We start from the raw sequence: 21,804 nt of genomic DNA on the forward strand, positions 1-21,804 counted from the left end.
TAAAAAAAGGAGTTTGCTCATGCCACCTTCCCTCTGCCCTCTTTGGGCAATGCCTCAATATACACAAACATATACTCGCACTTGGTAGTATAAGATTCTAGGTTCCAGATCCCGGTGTACATTCACACACTTAGCCGACTCCCCAGAAAGAACATGACACCTGTACAATAGAAGAACCCCTTCACAGCCTCTTACAACTCCCGTACCCTTACTCACAAGCTGCCATCTCAACCTACACTTCCACTTATCCATCACTGAAGCATTAGAATCCTCTCCTATTCCACCTCACTGCTGACAGTATCCTTTGTAATACAAAGGTTCCCTGCTACCGACATAACCTACCAGCGGTTCTCAATCCCCTGGGGGGCTCCGAGCAGCTTTCAGAAGATCCACCAAGCAGGGCCAGTGTTAGACTCACTGAGGCCCAGGGCAGAAAGCCAAAACTCTGCTGTGCAGGGCTGAAGCCCAGGGGCCTGAGCCCTGCCACCTGGAGCTGAAGCCAAAGCCTGAGCAGCTTAGCTTTGTGAGGCCCCCTGTGGTTTGGGGCCTCAGGCAATTGCCCTGCTTGCTACCCCCTAATGCCAGCCCTGGCTTTTATATGCAGAAAACCAGTTGTGGTGGCACAGGTGGCCCATGGAGTTTGTATAGCATGTTGGAGGGAGCTCAGGAAGAAAAAGGTTGAGAACCCCTGACTACACAATTGTGCACAGAAATGAGGCATACTGCATCCTGAAGGTATATGTGCACCTCTTCCCTTTCCTCAGATCCATCAAAGGGTGCAAAATATACATCTCCTCATGCCACAATCACAGCTCTGTCACACTCCTCAAAGTAACCCACAGCTCTCAAACACCTCTACCAAGCAGAGAGCACTACCACCTCCACCATTCAGTACAGCTACAGCGGACACCGACCACATTCCCTTTACTTGGTGTGCATGCAGATAAGTGCTTAGACCACTCTCATAGCCCAGCTTGTTACTGACAATGCGTTTGTAATAGAACCCCTGGGCCCTGCTAATCATAACGTACACAATTCTCCAATGAAATGATTCATACTGGATCCTGAAGGTACACATGCAGCTCTTCTCTTTGCTCAGGCACCTCAGAGGGTGCAGAACATACATCTCCTCATATCATCACAGCTCTGTCATACACCTCAAAGTAACCCACACACATTCTCATACCGACGTACCCCTTTACCAAGCAGGCTCAACTGCCTGTACCATTAAGTGTAGTTACACCCAACACCCTGACTGCACCTGGAATGTGTGCAAATAATTACCATTAGCTACTGCAACAGGGGAACAGAAGGAAGGTAGCATGGGTGAGAGTGAATGGGTTGAAACAGGATGCGAAGAGCTTGTATATTTCAGCAACTGTTGGGTTGGCAGAGTAAAGATAGGTGTGTCAACGGGACATATTTGGGCATTGCTTAATGGGGGCAGAGTTAAGGTTGCAGGGGCAGCCTTAACTGTGCATTTTCTGATTTTCAGACATTTTCAGAACACTGAACTGAGCAAAGCTCAAAGGGGCAATATACCATCAAGCAACCTTAACTCTGCATGAATGTAGTTTTTTGATACTGAATATACAAATTATTCCCAACCCTGTACTCTGTGCCAGCATGTAACAGCATAGTTTGACCCCTGATTACAGCATGAGAATTAGAGGCGAGAAGACAATCTTTCCTGTGACAAGCCAAAATCAGCCAAGAGGCATGTCTGGATGGTACAAAGTACATCAGTCCCATGAGCAATCGTGCCAGCTTCAAACAATGAAAAATCATGAGTCAGGCCTCAGAAATCATGAGTGCTTAGCAATCATAACATCTATTTAATGAGGGGCATTCTTTTTCTGTCTGGTTTTTGAGACGTTAGCGTACAGTCAGGCCACATTTTTCAAGTTTTTTTTCTCCACAACCATGAGAGGTAGAAACTTTTTTTTTAAAAAGCAAAAATTATTGACCGAGAGTCTCAGATAGTCACTTAACTCCAGGAGTTGGGGCTTGTAAAAAATACCAAATTTCACAAGATACAAGAAGTAGTCAGCAGCACTACAGGAGTATCTGAGTAAATTGTGGGCAAGGGAGGTGGAGAAAGTTCTCTGATTTTTTTAGCTCTATAGGCAAAGCAGGCTGCAGACATGGGACCCTGAAAACTCTCCCTTGATGAAACTCCCGTTGCTTTCAGTGGGAAGCCTATGGATGCAGGGCTTGTAGTTTTTACTGAGAATTCCCTGAAGTCTTGCTAGAGTATTCCTCAAATATTTCATGCTTTATTCTGGGTCTGCTGAAAATTCTATAGCTTCTGATAAAACTCCATTTGACTTAAAGGACTAAGGTACTTTCACATAGAAGGATGACTAAAAATATGTCCATGATGAGAGAGGAAATGTTCCTGGAGGTCATTTATAAGAAACAGTATTATTTAAAACCAACATCACCCCCTCACAAACAGGTGTGGTGATCAGTGAAGGTTGCAATTGAGAAAAAGGGCTTTCATTATAGCCCAAGTTCTTACACTGGATGATGTTAAAACATAAATCAAGAAAAAAAGAAAGCCAAACAATATGATTCCTTAAAATCTTAAGCAAAATTATGAATGTGTGCATAACATTTTGCAGATGTACAACAAACAGCTAAATATTATTACTATTAGCACTTACGGTGCAGATGCTCTACTAGTGTAAGTTGCCCTAGTTCCATTGTCTGTAGTGGAGTTACAATTTACACTAGCTGAGGATCTGGCCATTGTACTATGGCTGTACATCCACGGATCTCAAAGCCATTTACAAGCGTACTTGTACGATCTAAAGAGCATAGTCATCTACATGTGACAGATGAGAACAAAGAAACAATGAGACTAAGGAAGGTCACACACAAGAACATAGCTGGGAAAAGAGCCCAGATCTCCCAACTCTTCTTCCTGTATCTTAACAGCAGGCTACCCCTTCCTGTATTTTCAAAGCACCCTATAAGCATTTATTTCCAATGGCAAACAGTGGTCATGTTCCTGAGATGGAGAGTGCCTTCATCTCCAATTTACTTCCCTTGAAGCACCCACTAAGACAGACAGCATGTCCTTCCAATGCCCCACAGAAGCAGGAAGCTATTAGCTATATGTCACAGGCTTGGGGGGAAGGAGTTCAGGAGGATTGAGCCAACCTCTTATGGGAATTGGGTGTAGCCCCAGCTGTGACTCATGAGTTGTCTTGCAGGTGGTGAGAAAAGACCAACAAGAGTTCAGCTGGGGTGAAAGTTACTGGCTGGCCAACTTGCTCCTGCAGGAGACCTCCGGCCAGGCGTGTCTGCAGTGCGGTCCCACAAGGAATGATTCTTGGTCCTGCACTATAACATTTTTATCAGTGACCTGGAAGAAAACATGAGCTCGCTGACAGTTTGTTCATGACACAAAACTTGGGGGAGTGGTAAATAATGGAAAGGACAGGTCGTTGATAGAACGCAACCTGGGTCGCTTAGTAAGCTGGGTGCAAGCAAACAATATGCGTGTTAATACAACTAAAGACAATTCTGCATATATGACGTTTTCTGTATTTCTATCTCCTAGTTCTTCTTTCTATGACCGTTATTTGTGGATTTAAATTGAGGGAGCACCCAAAAGGTGCTAGATTCATTCAAAATACAGATGAAGGCACAGCTCCTGCCCTATAATGTGTACAGTCTAAAACTAGTTAACTTCCCTGTTAGGAAGATTTTGCCTGAAAAAACAGATCTTCATTGCTTAAGAGTTCCTGTATTATAAGTTCTATAACTAACTAACTTGACAGGTCTCTAAATGAAATTGTAAATAGGGAATAGTCATCGAGCAGGTGTGGTTCTACTAGCATTCTGAAGGGATCATTTCTTGGCTATACACTATTTAACATTATAATGACCTGGACAAAAACATAAAATCATCCCTGATGAAGTTTGCAGATGACACTAGGATGGGGGGAAGTGGTAAATAATGAAGAGGACAAGTAACTGATACTGAGCGATCTGGATCGCTTGGTAAGCTAGGCAGAATAATAATACGTATTTCGATGTGGCCAGATGTAAAGTCATACAGCTAAAAACAAAGCATTTAGGCCGTGCTTACAGGATGGGGGACTCTCTCCTGAGAAGCAGTGACTGTAAAGACGTGGTGGTTATTAGGGAAGTTGTAGATAATCAGCTGAACATGAGCTTCCAGTACAATGCTGCTGCTAAAAAGGCTATTTTGATCTTTGTGTCTATATAAACAGGGGAAAGGTGAGTAGGAGTAGGGAGGTTCTATCACATCTGTATTTAGCACTGGTGTGACTGCTGTTGGAATACTGTCTCTAGTTTTGCTTCAAGAAGGAAGTTCAAAAACTGGAGAGGTTCAGAGAAGAGCCATGAGAATGGTTACAAATTTAAATGCTTTAGAAAAAATAGTATGTGATCATATAAAGACTATCATAATATGTACCCAGAAGGGGGACAAGTCAAGTTTGAATAGGCAATCAATTCTGGCATTTTTTAAGTTTCTGAGTGAGTTTGTAACCTTAATAATCTTTTAATGTAATGAAGTTTCTTGTGTGTAATTTCCTGGGTTTTTTTTAAGTAAATTAAAATTAACAAAAGGGACTTTCATGTGGCATCATATTGACACACATTTGGGTAATCAGCAGGACTGGAACCTCTAGATCCACCACCTACAGCTCTGCAAACTGAGATAATGAAGTAACAGATAGCAGTAGTAGGTTGTCATCCTCTGTGTGTTTCACAGCTATCTGTTGACAGCAGAGGAATGTTGGCACTAAGGAATCTCTGGTTCCATGCCAGGCTCTAGAGGGGTGTGTGCTGTAGTGGGCACAGGCTCTTCTGCCAATTCCCCCCCCAAGCTTGATCCTTTCTGCCTCTCCCCTACAAACTGCCCCATCCTAATCCTGTCTCTTCCCCACCCCAGCTCCCCATCCCACTCCCATTCTCCTCACCTAGACATTTCTAGGCTGCATTCCTCAGACTTCTCATCCCAGTCTCAGTTTCCTTGCCCATCCAGCCCTAGTCCTTCACTCCAGACTCCACATCCCAGTCTCCCCTCACTCCCAGTCTCCTTGCATAGACATTCCCAGTTACCTCACCAGCCTCAGTTCTATCCTATCTCATTTGCTCTGCCTTTCTCTTTCTAACTTACCTAATGTTGTCTCCCCTCCTCCATATTTCCTGTCCCAGTCCTCCTCTCTCAGATCATTGTTCAGTATCTCCATGTACCCCTGCTCCACTCTCAACCTCCCCTGGCTCTCAGTCTGCTTGCCCAACTAGTCACTCACCCTCTACCTCAACTCCCAGTCCCAGTTTCCCTCTCCCTTCAGCTCCTTTCCTCTGTTTAATCTTCCTGTCCCCTGGAAGGTCCAGCTCTTGTCCCCTCTGCATTTGAATCTGCCACTTCCTCCTCCTTGCTGCCTGGGTGCCAGCAGGAGGGGCAGGGATGTATTGAGAGGGCTGAAAACAGGGTCTTATAATGGGAAGCGTCTGGCAACCTTCATCATAGACAATGATATCAGCTCCCACCTCAGCACAGGGGCCAGGACTTGATGACTTCTCAAGGTCCCATCCAGCCCTACATTTCTGTAATTCTATGGTAATCACCTACATTTTCACCTGTGACTAGTGAGTTTAGACATCTCAGTTTTTAGGTGCTCAGCATGAGACCCCTCAAAGGAACCCGAGTATCAGATATCATTGAGCTCTGAAAATCAGGCTCTTTGAAAGTGATTCACGTGGTTGCACCCATAATCACCAGCCCCCTTTGAAAGAGTAAGCCTTTGTATTTATAAAGATCCCCTGTCATTCATCTAAACCATCACTACAGCTGGGGAATGAAGCTTTTCAGCATTCATATCTACGTGTGACGTTATTTTGTTAACTCTCCTCATTTGGCTACAGTTTTCTTACACTAGCCCCTGACCAACAGATCCAAACTATCTGAGAGCAGGTCTCAGGTCACTAAACCTTTATACACTTACCGTCTTTGAAGGTGCCCTTGTACAACTGCACAGCCCTCATTATGAGTCACATTATTATCTATGAAATCAGTCACGGAAGTTAGAGAAATAAAGGGGATTTCCCCTAGGTGAATGCTACAGTGCACTTGACGCTTCTAAACAATGTCCTTTGAAATCACATGACTTTGAGCCTTGTTATTGAAGACTTGATCAAAATAATGTTAGCCTTATCAACGGGAATGTGAACCAAACACTTAGTTCGTCAATTTATCTGTTTATTGAGTAAATGGAATGGGGCAGTGGGTCCAACATTCACCCTCTACTCATTTTAATTTCAATAACTTGATTTGGAAATCCATTGTCAAAGCCATATTTTGAGATATAGCCCACACAGGACACAAGCCATATTTTGACACTGACATATGGCAGAATGGCCTGCCGAATACTCATGCATTTCTCAGTTTTCCATGAAGATTCAGCATCAGTTTGTTTAAAAATGGACTCTGCTGTGAAGGCCACATTCACTGTTGGATCATGCTCTGAGGTAGTATAAGTCCTTGAGGAAAGCAGTTTATTAAAATATAGTTTTAAATAATTAAATTATAGAAACACAGATGTTGGAAAAGGTAAACACTTGTTACCCAGAGAGTTAGTCCACCCAGTCTCAGGGCATACTGCCTGGGTTTGTGATCCTTATAGGTCTTCAGGTTTAGATAGGGACATATAGGTATAATTTTATGTATCTATAGATATATAAATAAAATACACTGGCCAAAATTTCAAAAGTGACCAGAGGTTTTGGGTGCCCAGCTGAACACACTTTAAGGTGACCTACTTTTCAGATGACAGGTATTCAGCACTATCTGAAAATCACTATCTACACTGTGGCTTCTTTTTGAAAATCTTGGTCATAACTTATACGTAATGTGAAGGAGACATAGGTGTCTGAAGTGCTTTGAGACACTTCTGGATGAAGGAGGCTATATAACTATAGTAAAGAACAGATAAACACAGTTTGTTGGGGAAGAGTCAACACAGTTTTGGTAAAGGGAACTCATGCCTCAATCTATTAGAATTCTTTGACGGGGTCAACAAGCAGATGGATAAGGGTAATGTAATCAGTGTAATATACTAGAATTTTCCATAAGCCTTTGACAAGGTCCCTCACCAAAGGTTCTTAAGGACACTAAGTAATCATGAGATAACAGGGAAGGTTCTCTCATATAGCAGAAACTGGCTAAAAGATAAGAAACAAAGGGTAGGAATAAATGGTTTTTTCACAGTGGAGAGGTAAATCACAGGGTTCTCCAGTGAGCTGTACTTGGACCTGCGCTGTTCAACATATTCATTATGATCTGGAAAAGGGAGTGAATAAGGAAGTAGCAAAGTTTTCAGATAATACAAAATTACTCAAGAGAGTTAAATCCAAAGCTAACAAGGAGTCTGGTGGCACCTTGAAGACTAACAGATTTATTTGGGCATAAGCTTTTGTGGGTAAAAACCTCACTTCTTCGGATGCATAGAGTGAAAGTTACAGATGCAGGCATTATATACTGACACATGGAGAGCAGGGAGTTACTTCGCAAGTGGAGAACCAGTATTGACAGGGCCAATTCAATCAGGATGGATGTAGTCCACTCCCAATAATAGATGAGGAGGTGTGAATTCCAGGAGAGGAAAAGCTGCTTCTGTAATGAGCCAGCTACTCCCAGTCCCTATTCAAGCCCAGATTAATGATGTTAAATTTGCAAATGAATTTTAGTTCTGCTGTTTTTCTTTGAAGTCTGTTTCTGAAGTTTTTTTGTTCAATGATAGTGACTTTTAAATCTGTAATAGAATGACCAGGGAGATTGAAGTGTTCACTTACTGGCTTATGTATGTTACCATTCCTGATGTCTGATTTGTGTCCATTTATTCTTTTGCGGAGGGACTGTCCGGTTTGGCAGAGGGGCATTGCTGGCAAAGTCCAAAGCTGACCGCGAAGCGTTACAGAGGGATTACACAAAACTTGGTGACTGGGCAACAAAATGGAGGGTGAAATTCAGCAGTGATAAGTGCCAAGTAACGTGCACTGGAAAAAATAACCCTAACTACAGATAGAAAATGACGGGTTCTAAATTAGCCGTTACCACCCAAGAACGCGATCTTGCCGTCACTGCGGAGTTCTCTGAAAAACTGCAGCTCAACATGCTGCAGCAGCAACCAGAAAGGTTAACTCGAGGTTCTCAACTTTTTTCTTTTGGAGGCCCCCCCACAACAACTCCATAGCCCAGCACAGGACAGGGGGGCTCTGAGCTTCAGCTGCATGGGTTGGGGTTTCTGCCCCACGGGACTGGGAGGACTCAAGGCTTTTGCCCCACAGGGCGGGGGACTCGGGGCTTCTGTCCCATAGGGCACGTCTGCTGGGGTGGGGCTCGGGGCTCCCGCCCTGCAGGGAGCGTCTGCTGGGGTTTGGGGTGCCAGGGCTTGGGGCTTGTGCCCCAAGGGGTTCTGGGGCTTGGGACTCCACGTTTCAGCTGCCAGGGGCTGGAGCTCAGGGCTCCTGCCCTGCAGGGAGCGTCTGCTGGGGTTTGGGGTGCCAGGGCTTGGGGCTTGTGCCCCAAGGGGTTCTCGGGCTTGGGACTCCACGCTTCAGCTGCCGGGGGCCGGAGCTCAGGGCTCTGAGCGGCCCTGCTTCATGGACCCCCTGAAACAATTCATGGTGAGAACTGCTGTGCTATCAAAATGTTATGAATTATGAGGAAAGGGACAGATGATAAAACAGAGAATATCAAATGCCACTATATAGATCCATGGTGCACCCACACTTCGAATATTGTGTCCAGTTCTGGTTGCTCCATCTCAAAAAGGATATAGTAGAACGGGAAGAGGTTCAGAGAAGAGCAACAAAGATGATCAAGGATCTGGAATGGCTTCCACAGGAGGAGAGACTAAAAAGATTAGGGCTATTTGGCTTAGAAAAGAGACAACTAAGGGGGGATATGATAGAAGTCTATAAAGTCACGAATAATGTGGGGAAAGAAAGTGTTATTTACCTTTTCCCACCATTAAAAAAAAACAGGGGTCACCTGATAAAATTAATAGGCAGCAGGTTTAATACAAACAAGAGGAAGTACTTCTTCACACAAAGGATTCAAAAAGGAACTGGATATGTTCACGGAGGATAGGTCCATTAGTGACGGCAATTAGCCAAGATGGTCAGGAATGCAACCCCATGCTCGGAGTCACCCTAAAGCTCTGACTGCCAGAAGACAGGTGGGGAAGACTGGGGTGGATCACTCCAGCTGCCCTGTTTTGTACACTCCCCATGAATCTCTGGTTTTGGCCTCTGGCAGAGACAGGGTACTGGGCTAGATGGACTATTGGTCTGACCCAGTATGGAATTCCTTATGTTTTTATAGAATGTAAGTTGCCAGAAATACCCTTAAGGTCTTTTGGCTCAAAAGATAGATAACTTTTGATCTGAGATCAAGTTTGTTCATCCATTTGCAGCAGGTTACTTAAAGGAGTCTTCATGTTAATGGATCACATTGAGCAAGACATGCTGTCACTGAATTCCTGGATGGCCTTTATAGCATTTCAAATTGTTACGGCTATTGTTATAGCAGAATTACACCTCTGAAAGGTTTTATAAATTAAATAAATAAATTAATGGAGATATCCTATCTCCAAGAACTGGAAGGAACCTTGAAAGGTCATTGAGTCCAGCCCCCTACCTTCACTAGCAGGACCAAGTACTGATTTTGCCCCAGATCCCTAAGTGGCCCCCTCAAGGATTGAACTCACAACCCTGGGTTTAGCAGGCCAATGCTCAAACCACTGAGCTATCCCTCCCATATAGCCTGGGTATTGCCAGCAGGGCACATTTTTCTTCCCCGTGGCGTAATATGGACTTCTACGAATTGTTTATAAGCAGATCTGTAGGTTCTCAGCCCTAATTGGAGTTCCCAGAATACCGATACATTTCGCCAATAGATGAACACACTTGACGGCTAACTGGAAGGATTGCCTTGTGGTTAAGGCACTGGATTGCAAGGCAAGAGGTCTGGGTATAAGTCCTGACTGCCACAGACTACCTGTATGACAATAGGCAAGTCACTTAATCTCTCGGTCCCCTATCAATAATGTGGGGCTAATTATCCTTCCTTTCCACCACCCCGGTCTGTTTAGATTGCAAGGGGGTAAGGATCGTGTCTTACTATGTATTTATATGACACTTTGGCCAATGGGGGAACCTGATCTCAGCAGAGACACAGGTAGTCTGTATCTGGAAAGAAGGTTGTGACTGCTTCTTCCTGATATAGACCAAGCCTTATTGCTGAAGCATTGTGCACTTCTGTAGAATGCATTGGCAAGTGCAGTTTGAATTATTGTCTTTAATTTGGAAAAACCTACATATAGTTTGGATCCATGGTACCTTAAAGATCAACAGGCTCTCTGCCTAAGCACCATCCCAGTGGAGATAAGCCAGGCTGGTCCTGCTAGATCTGGACATCAGGGAACGAGAGTTCTTGCCAGGGGACCCCAACTTGGAATTCAGTTCCTCTGTCAGTACAACAAGATCCCACTGATCTTCAGGGCTGTGTGCATGGATCATCTTTTGAGTTAAGTTTCTGTCCAAAGGTGGGGATTAATGCAGCTGGTTGCGGGTATATATAGGGTTTATTTTTTTCACTGTTGTGTTAATTTTTAATTTGTATTTGCCTTGTATTTATGTACCTGCTCAGAGGTAGGCTAACATTCTATAAACAGATAAAGTAAGTGCCATAAACTAACATTTATCACAGTCCAGGGCAACTGCCCCATATTTCCCTCTACGGTACAGCCAGGGCTCCCCGGTGGTCAGCTGTCCTGGGTGAAGACCTGCGTCTCTCTCCCTTCTGACCGGGGTATTCCCAGGTTGAACAGTTCCCTCTCTTCACTGTGTTATTCCCAGCAAAAGCCAGTCTGCCTAAACAAGCCTGCTTCACTTCTCCCCTCAGAGATGGCACACGGTGTAATTGCCAACAGCTGTATGTTACCGCACAGCTCTTCCTAGGCAAGCCTGTTTTATTGTAAGGTAACAGTACTATGGAGAAAACGCATTAAAAACATTATAAGAACTAGGGTTGCCATATTTAAACAGTGAAAAAAGAGGACACTCCACGGGGGCCCCGGCCCCGCCCCAACTCCGCCCCTGCCCCAACTCCGCCCCGTCCCCACCCCAACTCTGCCCCTTCCCTGTCCCCATTCCAACCCCCTCCCCAAAGTCCCCGCCCCAACTCCGACCCTCCCCTGAGCACCCCGCATTCCCCCTCCTTCCTCCCGCCCCCCGGCTGCTGCTGCGCTGGGGAAGTTGCTTCGGCCCTCGCCACGGTGGAGAGCGGCGGGAGCCGGGAAAGTTGGAGCCCGGGGAGGAGGCGGCTGTGCGCTTGGATGCCGCTGCCGCCGCCTCCGTGCCCCGGCAGATTGGGGGAGTTGTTAGTTTTGGCTTTGCTGCAGCCACGTGCACTTGGGGTCCCCTTACCATGCCTCCCTATTTTCCCGGACATGTTCGGCTTTTTGGAAATTCCTCCCGGACGGGGATTTGAGGACGAAAAAGCCGGACATGTCCGGGAAAATCCGGACGTATGGTAACCCTACCCACTTGCTACTAAGCTCCCAGTTTCAACCGGGGCTGTGACAGGTGATTAGTCCTTCATACCTCACAAAGGGGTCTCATTATAGCCTCAGCTCAGAACCCTGAAAGATTTAGTCCCTCCTTTATTCATTGGAGGTCTTTGAGCTGAAGTTTACAGGAGCAGGTAATCAGTAGACAATGGTGTCAAGTATCAGGGGGTAGCCGTGTTAGTCTGTATCTATAAAAACAACAAGGAGTCTGGTGGCACCTTAAAGACTAACAGATTTATTTCGGCATAAGCTTTCGTGAGTAAAAACCTCACTTCTTCGGATGCATAGAGTGAAAGTTACAGATGCAGGCATTATATATGTAATATGTATATATATAACTTTCACTCTATGCATCCGAAGAAGTGAGGTTTTTACTCACGAAAGCTTATGCCGAAATAAATCTGTTAGTCTTTAAGGTGCCACCAGACTCCTTGTTGTTTTAGTAGACAATGGGGTTCTTTCCCCTGGTGTAGTTTCCAAAAGATGGATTCAAAGTGAGTCATTTGCATTCCCCTCACCCCCAAGTATTTCCTAGGAAATCCACTTCACACCTATTGTCCAAAAAGGCCTTTGAAGTTCCCAGTATCTCCCAGAGATTGTGTTAATCCTACTTTCCTGCTAATGAAGTTCCAGACAATCCCACAATAGTGCACAAACATTTGCAATTTCAGTACAGTGGACCCTAAAGGTGCTAAACATAATTCCATAAGGTTGAACTTAATCCCATGAGGTTTGCCCAGGATATTGCAAGATACTGTCATATCTGTTACAATAGTGACTTCCCTGTAGCCGAGCAATCCCTGCCTGCCTGCCTGTAGAAAGAGTGTCTATAAAGAAGAAATGAAATGACAAAGAATTCAAAACCCAAATATGGGATGTTGCCTTAGCGTGCTAAGTGCTGTAGGTACTCCCCACCTTCCTCAGTATTCCCCTCGAGAACCCTAATGACCTCTGACTCCCAAACTGGAGTTCAAGCCAAGAAAAGCAAACATTCTGAGAGGCAGCACGCAAGAATGTGACCCAGCAGGGTGGGGTGGTTTTCTATTTCCTGATTGGTGGGGCTAGCCAGAATTGATCACGATAGTATTTTTCTTCTAACTCATGAGTACCTGGTTTCCTCCCCAGCTGACCTCTCTCTCTCTCTGTGTATAATGACTTCTAATAGATTCCTTTCTGTGAATAAGTGGAAACTCAGATTTCTATTTGTGTCCAGCAATCCTTCCAATATTCCTGCAATGAGCAATTCAGGCATTGTTTCTGTAACCTGACATTTACTCCCACTATAGAGTTTTTCCCCTGTATAAATACATAACTAAAAGATCAACAAATCTCTCATCCTTCTGGTTTCATGAGTGTTTGTCTCCATTTAGAGAGACTGGGCAAAAATGCATGTTAAACAAATCTAAAAATAAAAAAAAGAGTCCTACAAAAAGTGGAAACTAGGTCAAATTACAAAGGATGAATACAAGTATGTAGGGACAAAATTAGAAAGGCCAAGGCACAAAACAAGATCAAACTAGCTAGAGACATAAAGGGTAACAAGAAAATATTCTACAAATGCATTAGAAGCAAGAGGAAGACCAAGGACAGGGTAGACCCATTACTCAATGGGGGTAGGAGGGGAAATAATAACAGAAAATGTGGAAATGGCACAGGTGCTTAATGACTTCTTTCTTTCGGTTTTCACCAAGAAGGTTGGTGGTGATTGGACATCTAACATAGTGAATGCCAGTGAAAATGAGGTAGGATCAGAAGAGGCTAAAATAGAGAAAGAACAAGTTAAAAATTACTTGGACAAATTAGATGTCTTCAAGTCCCCAGGGCCTGATGAAATGCATCCTAGAATACTCAAGGAGCTGACTGAGGAGATATCTGAGCCATTAGCGATTATCTTTGAGAAGTAGTGGAAGACGGGACGGGAGAGATTCCAAAAAACTGGAAAAGGGCAAATCTAGTGCCCATCTATACAAAGGGAAATAAGGACAACCCGGGAAATTACAGACCAGTCAGCTTAAACTTCTGTTCCCAGAAAGATAATGGAGCAAATAATTAAGCAATCAATTTGCAAACATCTAGAAATAATAAGGTGATAAGTAACAGTCAGCATGGATTTGTCAAGAACAAATTGTGTCAATCCAACCTGATAGCTTTCTTTGATGGGGTAACAAGCCTTGTGGATGGGGGGAAGCGGTAGATGTGGTATATCTTGATTTTAGTAAAGCTTTTGATACTGTCCCGCATGATCTTCCCATAAATAAACTAGGGAAATGAAACCTAGATGGAGTTACTATAAATTGGGTGCAAAACTGGTTGGAAAACTGTTCCCAGAGAGTAGTTATCAGTGGTTCAGAGTCATGCTGGAAAGGCATAATGAGTGGGATCCCGCAGGGATCAGTTCTGGGTCCAGTTCTGTTCAATATCTTCATCAATGATTTAGATCATGGCATATAGAGTACACTTATGAAGTTTGCGGACAATACCAAGCTGGAAGGGGTTGCAAATGCTTTGGAGGATAGGATTATAATTCAAACTGATTTGGACAAACTGGAGAAATGGTCTGAAGTAAATAGGATTAAATTCAATAAGGACAAATGCAAAGTATTCCACTTAGGAAGGAACAATCAGTTGCACACATACAAAATGGTAAATGACTGCCTAGGAAGGAGTACTGCAGAAAGGGATCTGGGGGTCATAGTGGATCACAAGCTAAATATGAGTCAACAGTGTAACACAGTTGCAAAACACCTGAACATAATTCTGGGCTGTATTAGCAGGAGTGTTGTAAGGAAGACACGAGAAGTAATTCTTCAGCTCTACTCCGCGCTGATTAGGCCTCAGTGGAGTATTGTGTCCAGTTCTGGATGGCACATTTCAGGAAGGGTGTGGGCAAATTGGAGAGAGTCCAGAGAAGAGCAACAAAAATGATTAAAGGTCTAGAAAACATGACCTATGAGGGAAAACTGAAAAAATTGGGTTTAGTCTGGAAAAGAGAAGACTAAGAGGGGACAGTTTTCAAGTGCATAAAAGGTTGTTACAAGGAGGAGGAAGAAAAAATGTTTTTCTTAATCGCTGAGGACAGGACAAGAAGCAATGGGCTTAAATTGCAGCAAGGGAGGTTTAGGTTGGACATTAGGAAAAATTTCTTAACTGTCAGGGTGGTTAAGCACTGGAATAAATTGCCAAGGGAGGTTGTGGAATCTCCATCACTGGAGATTTTTAAGAGCAGGTTGGACAAACACCTGTCAGGGATGGTCCAGATAATTAGTCCAGCCATGAGTCCAGGAGACTGGACTAGGTGACTTCTTGAGGTCCCTTCCAGTTCTTTGATTCTATGAAAGCTATGAAAGGGAAATGTCTGAATGCACCCAACTGAAAACAGACTTGTTTACCTAGCATAAAAGGGCTTCCCTCCCCGTCCCCAGCTTCCCTTATTCCAATACTGCTGTGCAGGTTTATTCTAGAGAGCATTTCCCATCTGCCTGCTAGAATATTTTTTCCCTCTGAAAGCAGTGGCAATTAGGAAGATGTTAGGCCATGTCTACACTACAAAGTTAAGTGGGTACACAGCCACCACAGTTATTATATCGCACATGCAGACTACGCTTCTTGTGTCAGTGGTGTGCGTTCTCACCAGGGGCGCTTGTATTGATGCAGAGCGCAGTGCACCATGGATAGGTATAGCACTCTGCAACTCACCTCCATCCAGCACAGGGTGTTTGGTGCAGTTTTTGAAATGCCTGATAGGGCCAAAATGAGTCATGCCGGGGTCAACTTCCCATAATGCAGTGTTCTCGATCCCATAATTTCATATGCATCCCATAATATTTTGTGCCATCTTTTCAAAATCCCCGCAAGTGGCGGGTCCATGGTGCAGTTCCCCACAGCTGCCCATGCAGCTCTTACCATGGACAGGTTGCGGCCCCCCAGCCAGAGCCAGGTCCAGGTCAGAGCTGCGTGCAGGCAGCTGTGGGGAGCTGCAGACCCTCCTGCCCTGGGTGGGGAGCCCGCGAGGAGGGACATAGGCCAGAGGCTGCTCTCAACCAGGAGCGCCGCCAGCTTTTCTGCCACCCTAGGTGGTGGAAGGTCCCGCCCCAAAATGCCGCCCCCCACAGAGGCGGCAGAAGGTCCCGCCGCCGAAATACCGCCGCTGTCGCTGCCCCCCGGATTGTAGCGCCCTAGGCAACCGCCTAGGCCACCTAATGGGTTGCGCCGGCCCTGCTCTCAACCCCCTCACTCCAGGCAGGTGGAGGGTCCATGGCACGGCTCCCCACAGCTGCTCACGCGACTCTTACCACGGCCAGGCTGCAGCCCCACAGCTGGAGCCGGATCCAGGTAAGAGCCACACACAGGCAGTTGTGGGGAGCCGCAAACCCACCTGCCCTGGGTCCGCAGCTCCCAGCCCACTCTGACTCCCGGCTTGGCCAGGGGCGGGGTCTCAGGGGAAGAGGAGGGGTGGGGCGGAGGGCCCTGGCCCTCCCACTTTTGGGCAGGCTCTGCTGTCCTTGCACAGAGGTACAATTGTCAGTGTATTCATGATGGAAATAGGAAACTAGGATACCAAACTCACTTCTCTGGATCCCCAAAAGGAATAAGCACTACTTCCTCTTGGGACTGATAGAGCACGGCGCCAGTCGCAGTACCAGCCATGCCGAGTATGGCCCTCAGGGAAGGGGGTGAGCTTAGGGAAGTGAGGGGGAATACGTCACGTGGATTGTTGTATAGGGCAATGGAACTCACTACATTTTTCCACAGTTGGGGGTGATTTTAGCTCATTTCTCATTCCAGAGGGTAGCAGGTGTTATGAAAGAACTGGATTTGACATAACCCACATCCCTATTGGGCACTTAGCCACATAAACTGGAAGGAAGCACACCGCAGAGTCAGGAAAAATCTGGCCATGGCTTAGGCAGACAGAACAAAAACATCTGCATATTTGCAGTGTTACTAACTAAAACAGATAATGTGAAAGGACAGATTCATGTGAAGGGTGAATAGCGGACCTCTTATGAATAGGAATATGAATGAGAGGCTGCTAGGCAGCTCTCCAACACCACATTCTACAGGCCCTTACCCTCTGATCCCACTGAGGGTTACCAAAAGACCATCTGCTCAAGAAACTCCATGAGAAACAAAAGAAAAAAACTGCAGACTCTCCCCTAGAACTCCGACCAGGGGTATTCTATCTGCTACCCAAGATCCATAAACCTGGAAATCTCAGGCATTGGTACCCTGACAGCAGGATTGTCTGGCTATGTAGACTCTCTCCTCAGGCCCTACTCTCCCAGCGCTCCCAGCTATCTTCGAGACACCACTGACTTCCTGAGGAAACTACAATCCACGGTGATCTTCCAGAAAACACCATCCTGGCCACTATGGACGTAGAAGCCCTCTACACCAATATTCCACACAAAGATGGACTACAAGCTATCAGGAACAGTATCCCCGATAATGTCACGGCAAAGCTGGTGGCTGAACTTTGTGACTTTTTCCTCACCCACAACTATTTCACATTTGGGGACAATATATACCTTCAAGTCAGCAGCACTGCTATGCGTACCCGCATGACCTCACAGTATGCCAACATTTTTATGACTGACTTAGAACAACGCTTCCTTAGCTCTTGTCCCCTAATGCCCCTACTCTACTTGCGCTAGATTGATGACATTTTCATCATCTGGACCCATGGAAAAGAAGCCCTAGAGGAATTCCACCAGGATTTCAACAATTTCCATCCCACCATCAACCTCAGCCTGGACCAGTCCACACAAGAGATCCACTTCCTGGACACTACAGTGCAAATAAGCAATGGTCACATAAACACCACCCCATACCTGAAACCTACTGACTGCTATACTTACCTACATGCCTCCAGCTTTCATCCAGACCACACCACATGATCCATTGTCTACAGCCAAGCTCTAAGATACAACTGCATTTGCTCCAATCCCTCAGACAGAGACAAACACCTACAAGATCTCTATCAAGCGTTCTTAAAACTACAATATCCACCTGGTGAAGTGAAGAAACAGATTGACAGAGCCAGAAGAGTACCCAGAAGTCACTTACTACAGGACAGGCCCAACAAAGAAAGTAACACAACACCACTAGCCGTCACCTTCAGACCCCAACTAAAACTTTTCCAGCGCATCATCAAGGATCTACAACCTATCCTGAAGGACGATCCCTCATTCTCACAGATCTTGGGAGACAGACCTGTCCTCACTTACAGACAGCCCCCTAACCTGAAGCAAATACTCACCAGCAACCACACACCACACAACAAAAACACTAACCCAAGAACCTATCCTTGCAACAAAGCCCGATGCCAACTCTATCCAGATATCTATTCAAGGGACACCATCAAAGGACCTAATCACATCAGCCACACCATCAGGGGCTCGTTCACCTGCACATCTACCAATGTGATATATGCCATCATGCGCCAGCAATGCCCCTCTGCCATGTACATTGGCCAAACCGGACAGTCTCTACGCAATAGAATAAATGGACACAAATCTAACATCAAGAATTATAACATTCAAAAACCAGTTGGAGAACACTTCAATCTCCCTGGACACTCAATTACAGACCTAAAAGTTGCAATTCTTCAACAAAAAATTTCAAAAACAGACTCAGACGAGAAACTGAAGAACTGGAATTAATTTGCACCACTAAATTAGTCTTGAATAAAGACTGGGAGTGGATGGGTCATTACACAAACTAAAAACTATTTCCCCATGCTATTTTTTCCCCCTACTGTTACTCACACCTTCTTGTCAACTGTTTGAAATGGGCCATCCTGATTATCACTACAAAAGTTAATTTTCTCCTGCTGATAATAGCCCACCTTAATTGATTTGTCTCATTAGAATTGGTATGGCAAACCCCATCTTTTCATGTTCTCTGTATATATATATATATTTTTTTTTCCTACTGTATTTTCCACTCCATGCATTTGATTAAGTGGGTTCTAGCCCACAAAAGCTTATGCCCAAATAAATTTGTTAGTCTCTAAGATGGCACAAGGACTTCTCGTTCTTTTTGTTGATACGGTCTAACACAGCTACCACTCTGATAGCTGACCTTGGTCTGGGTGCCTGTGTCTGTAAGTTTTTTGTTGAAATTGCTTTGCTGATAAGTAGAATAATGAATTATTATTCACTGTTGCTAGCGAGATTGCTAGCCTATTAGAGGCCATTATGAGTTATTGGTTTGGGAGAAAACCTTTAACGAGTTTAGTTAGAGAGTGTGTTTTGGAGGAGCTTGGGAGAGAAGTTCGAGGGGGTTCTACAAGTAGACTGACATCAAACTCCCCAGTGACTAGGAGAAACGCTGGCCACCAGAATCCTGCTGCTGAATCATTCAACACCACCTCAGACTTTGGGTAACTATATTCTGGGGTGTTCTAGTCTATTACTAGGTTTTTATATGTGCTTTAGACTCAATAAAAAGGATTTTGGGGTGAAAGCACTCTTGTGTGTACCAATCATTTATCAGACAGAGGAGCTGTGTCCACATTGATTTATGTCCTGACATTGCCTGGAAAACACAGATTAGTTTCCAGAGCTTTGGGTGCAGAAAACCCCAGGTAACACAGACAGAGAGAGCACAGCTGCGGCTGGCACCCCGGTGCCACCCAGGCCTGTATGCTGCTAGCCTATGTACTGCAATGGTGCCTGCTGAAATAATTGCTGAGTGGTGTGGGAAAGTGTCCTGCCTCAGAGGAAGAAATAAGGCAGTCTTCCTCAGAAACTTTTGGCAGAGGATTGCAGAGTATCTCCATCGTCGAGATCTCTACAGAGGATTCACAGGACAACCCGGTGCACACAAACAAACTGCTCCATGAGGCCCGCTTCTGTGGAACTCTAGAGGGGAATGAAAAGCAGATAGCAACTCTGCCTCTCTTGGTTGTTTCACTACCTCTTCTAGCAGAAGTAAAAAAAAAGAGTAAATTAAAAGATGCATCCTGCTACTTTGGGGGTTTCATCCCTGGAATTTCTAAGCAAACTGCATACTTACCAGAAGTTGCCTCCCCTGTGTCAGGCTTGCCCATGTTCAACTGTCAGGACTGGCTGGACTGCGGTGAAGTCTATGAAGGGCCAAAATTCCTATCATATGTATGTAAGATCTTGACCACAGTCTCTGTTAAGAATCTTTCACATAGGCCCAAACTCCACGGCCTGGTCTGAGGCATGAGGCCTAGTTAACAATGGACAATACATGGCTAAAGAAAAGCTGGGATAAGCAGGAAACAACCTTGTGTGTTCAACTATACATAAAATAAGCTGAGACCGCATAATTCCAGGTGGAGAGCAGTAATTGGGAGGCTTATCATGAATTATAGGCACATAATTCACTGAGAGGGGCCTTAAACTCTGCTCCCTGGTGCAGGAGGAGATAACTGCACATACTCCCCGAATGCCGACCAGGGTTCAGGGAGAGGCCTAACATGACAGCCTGAGTTATGGCATCCGTCCCTCACAGATGCCAATCCACGTTTGCAGGAGCGCATTGGTAAACCATACACGAGGGTCATTGCTGTGTACTGTTTACTGTTCTTTTTGCTTTAAGACCTTCCAGAAAAGTACCTGTGGGCCAACCTGTCTGGAAAGAGCCACCGTCATTCCGATGGACCTGAAATCAGGATTTAACTTACACATTGCAAGAGGAGAATTTTGAGGGATAACACCTGTGTATTAGCAAACATGTTAACCTGAGCGATGGGCGGAGCCATTATGTAATCTTTTCGACTATTGGCTTATTGTGCTAATTTTGTCTTGCTGCTAGAACCTATTCAGGGGCTCGGGAACTCCCACTCCATCACTTCTCTCCACCCATTGGCACCCTATATAATCTATTGTAATCAATTGTTTAGCAGTGTCTCACTGAGCCTAATAAGCGAAGTGACACTCCGCCAGTGCTGTGCATAATAAACCCTCGTGCTTGACTCTACACGGTGTCTAACTTCAGTTCCTTCAGTCTAAAACATGTTCGGGGTCACTGCGCACCTTCATCCCCCAGTCACCTGTCATGGTGGAGTAGAGATGGGTGAACCATTAACAGAAGACAGTTTATCAGAAGGATGTAACCCTTCTTTCTGTTCCGAGATTTTCCGGGCATGTATTCATAGCCAGCAGTTTGCCTGTGTAGCTGCCTTGGCTTCTCTAGTGAGTCTGGCAAGAATTAGGCTTCCACCACTACAGAGAATGATAATTCATTAAGGTTTGTTAGTAGCTTTTCTCCAACCTTCAAAATGGTAATAAAATTGAATAATCAAATTCATGATTCCACCAGAAGGTGGCAGTGTTCAATTTGCAAAGCATACACAGTTCCAGCTGGATGGCAGTTATAAGAGGCTGTAATATCGCAAACAGAATAGACCAACCTTTGAATTCACATAATCTGAAAAGCAACAAGGAAATGTACTTGTGGCACCTTAGAGACTAACAAATTTATTAGAGCATAAGCTTTCGTGGTCTTATTGTTAGTCTCTAAGGTGCCACAAGTACTCCTGTTCTTTTTGCGGATACAGACTAACACGGCTGCTACTCTGAAACCTGTCATTATGAAAGGAAATGTTCCTATCACCCACAACCGTCCTGCCTGTCTCAAATACAGTGGGATTCTTTTTACCATGCCCAAAGGGCCAAATTTTTAGAGGGGCTCAGCACAGTCTCTGAACTTTCAGGTGCTATTTCGTCTGGGTATGTTTTTTGCATAAAATAGGACTTGCCACACTTCTCTTGCGCAGAACTGCATCTGGGCACCCCAAGCGAGTAGCTAGCTTTCTGCGGGCTCATGAAGGTCCAGGTTGGCCTGTGTGAAATGAACTGAAGGAATCAGGCTTATAAACAAGAGTCCAAATCTCAATAAACACCATTACTATGGGCTCTGTCGGGCCTCCTGGTCAGAACCCTCAGTAAAGAGCCTGCGGATTGAATGGGCCATGGAGTCTGAGCTCCCTTTTGCCTCAAGTGGTGATTCCTCCACAGCGGCAATGAAGCACATTTGCATGGGCATTGTTGTGGAAGCTCACGCTGCCATGGCTTGTGCAGAGCCGGCCTGTGGCTAGCTGGAGGAATTAAGTGTCCACCAGCTGTCAAGCCAGCACTCTTCATCACAACTAAATCCATTTACAATAAATGAAAGCAAAAACAGAAGAGAAAAAACGGTGGAACCTTCCTTG

This window comes from Chrysemys picta, chromosome 9, assembly GCF_011386835.1.
Source record: "Chrysemys picta bellii isolate R12L10 chromosome 9, ASM1138683v2, whole genome shotgun sequence".
Classification (NCBI taxonomy): domain Eukaryota; kingdom Metazoa; phylum Chordata; order Testudines; family Emydidae; genus Chrysemys; species Chrysemys picta.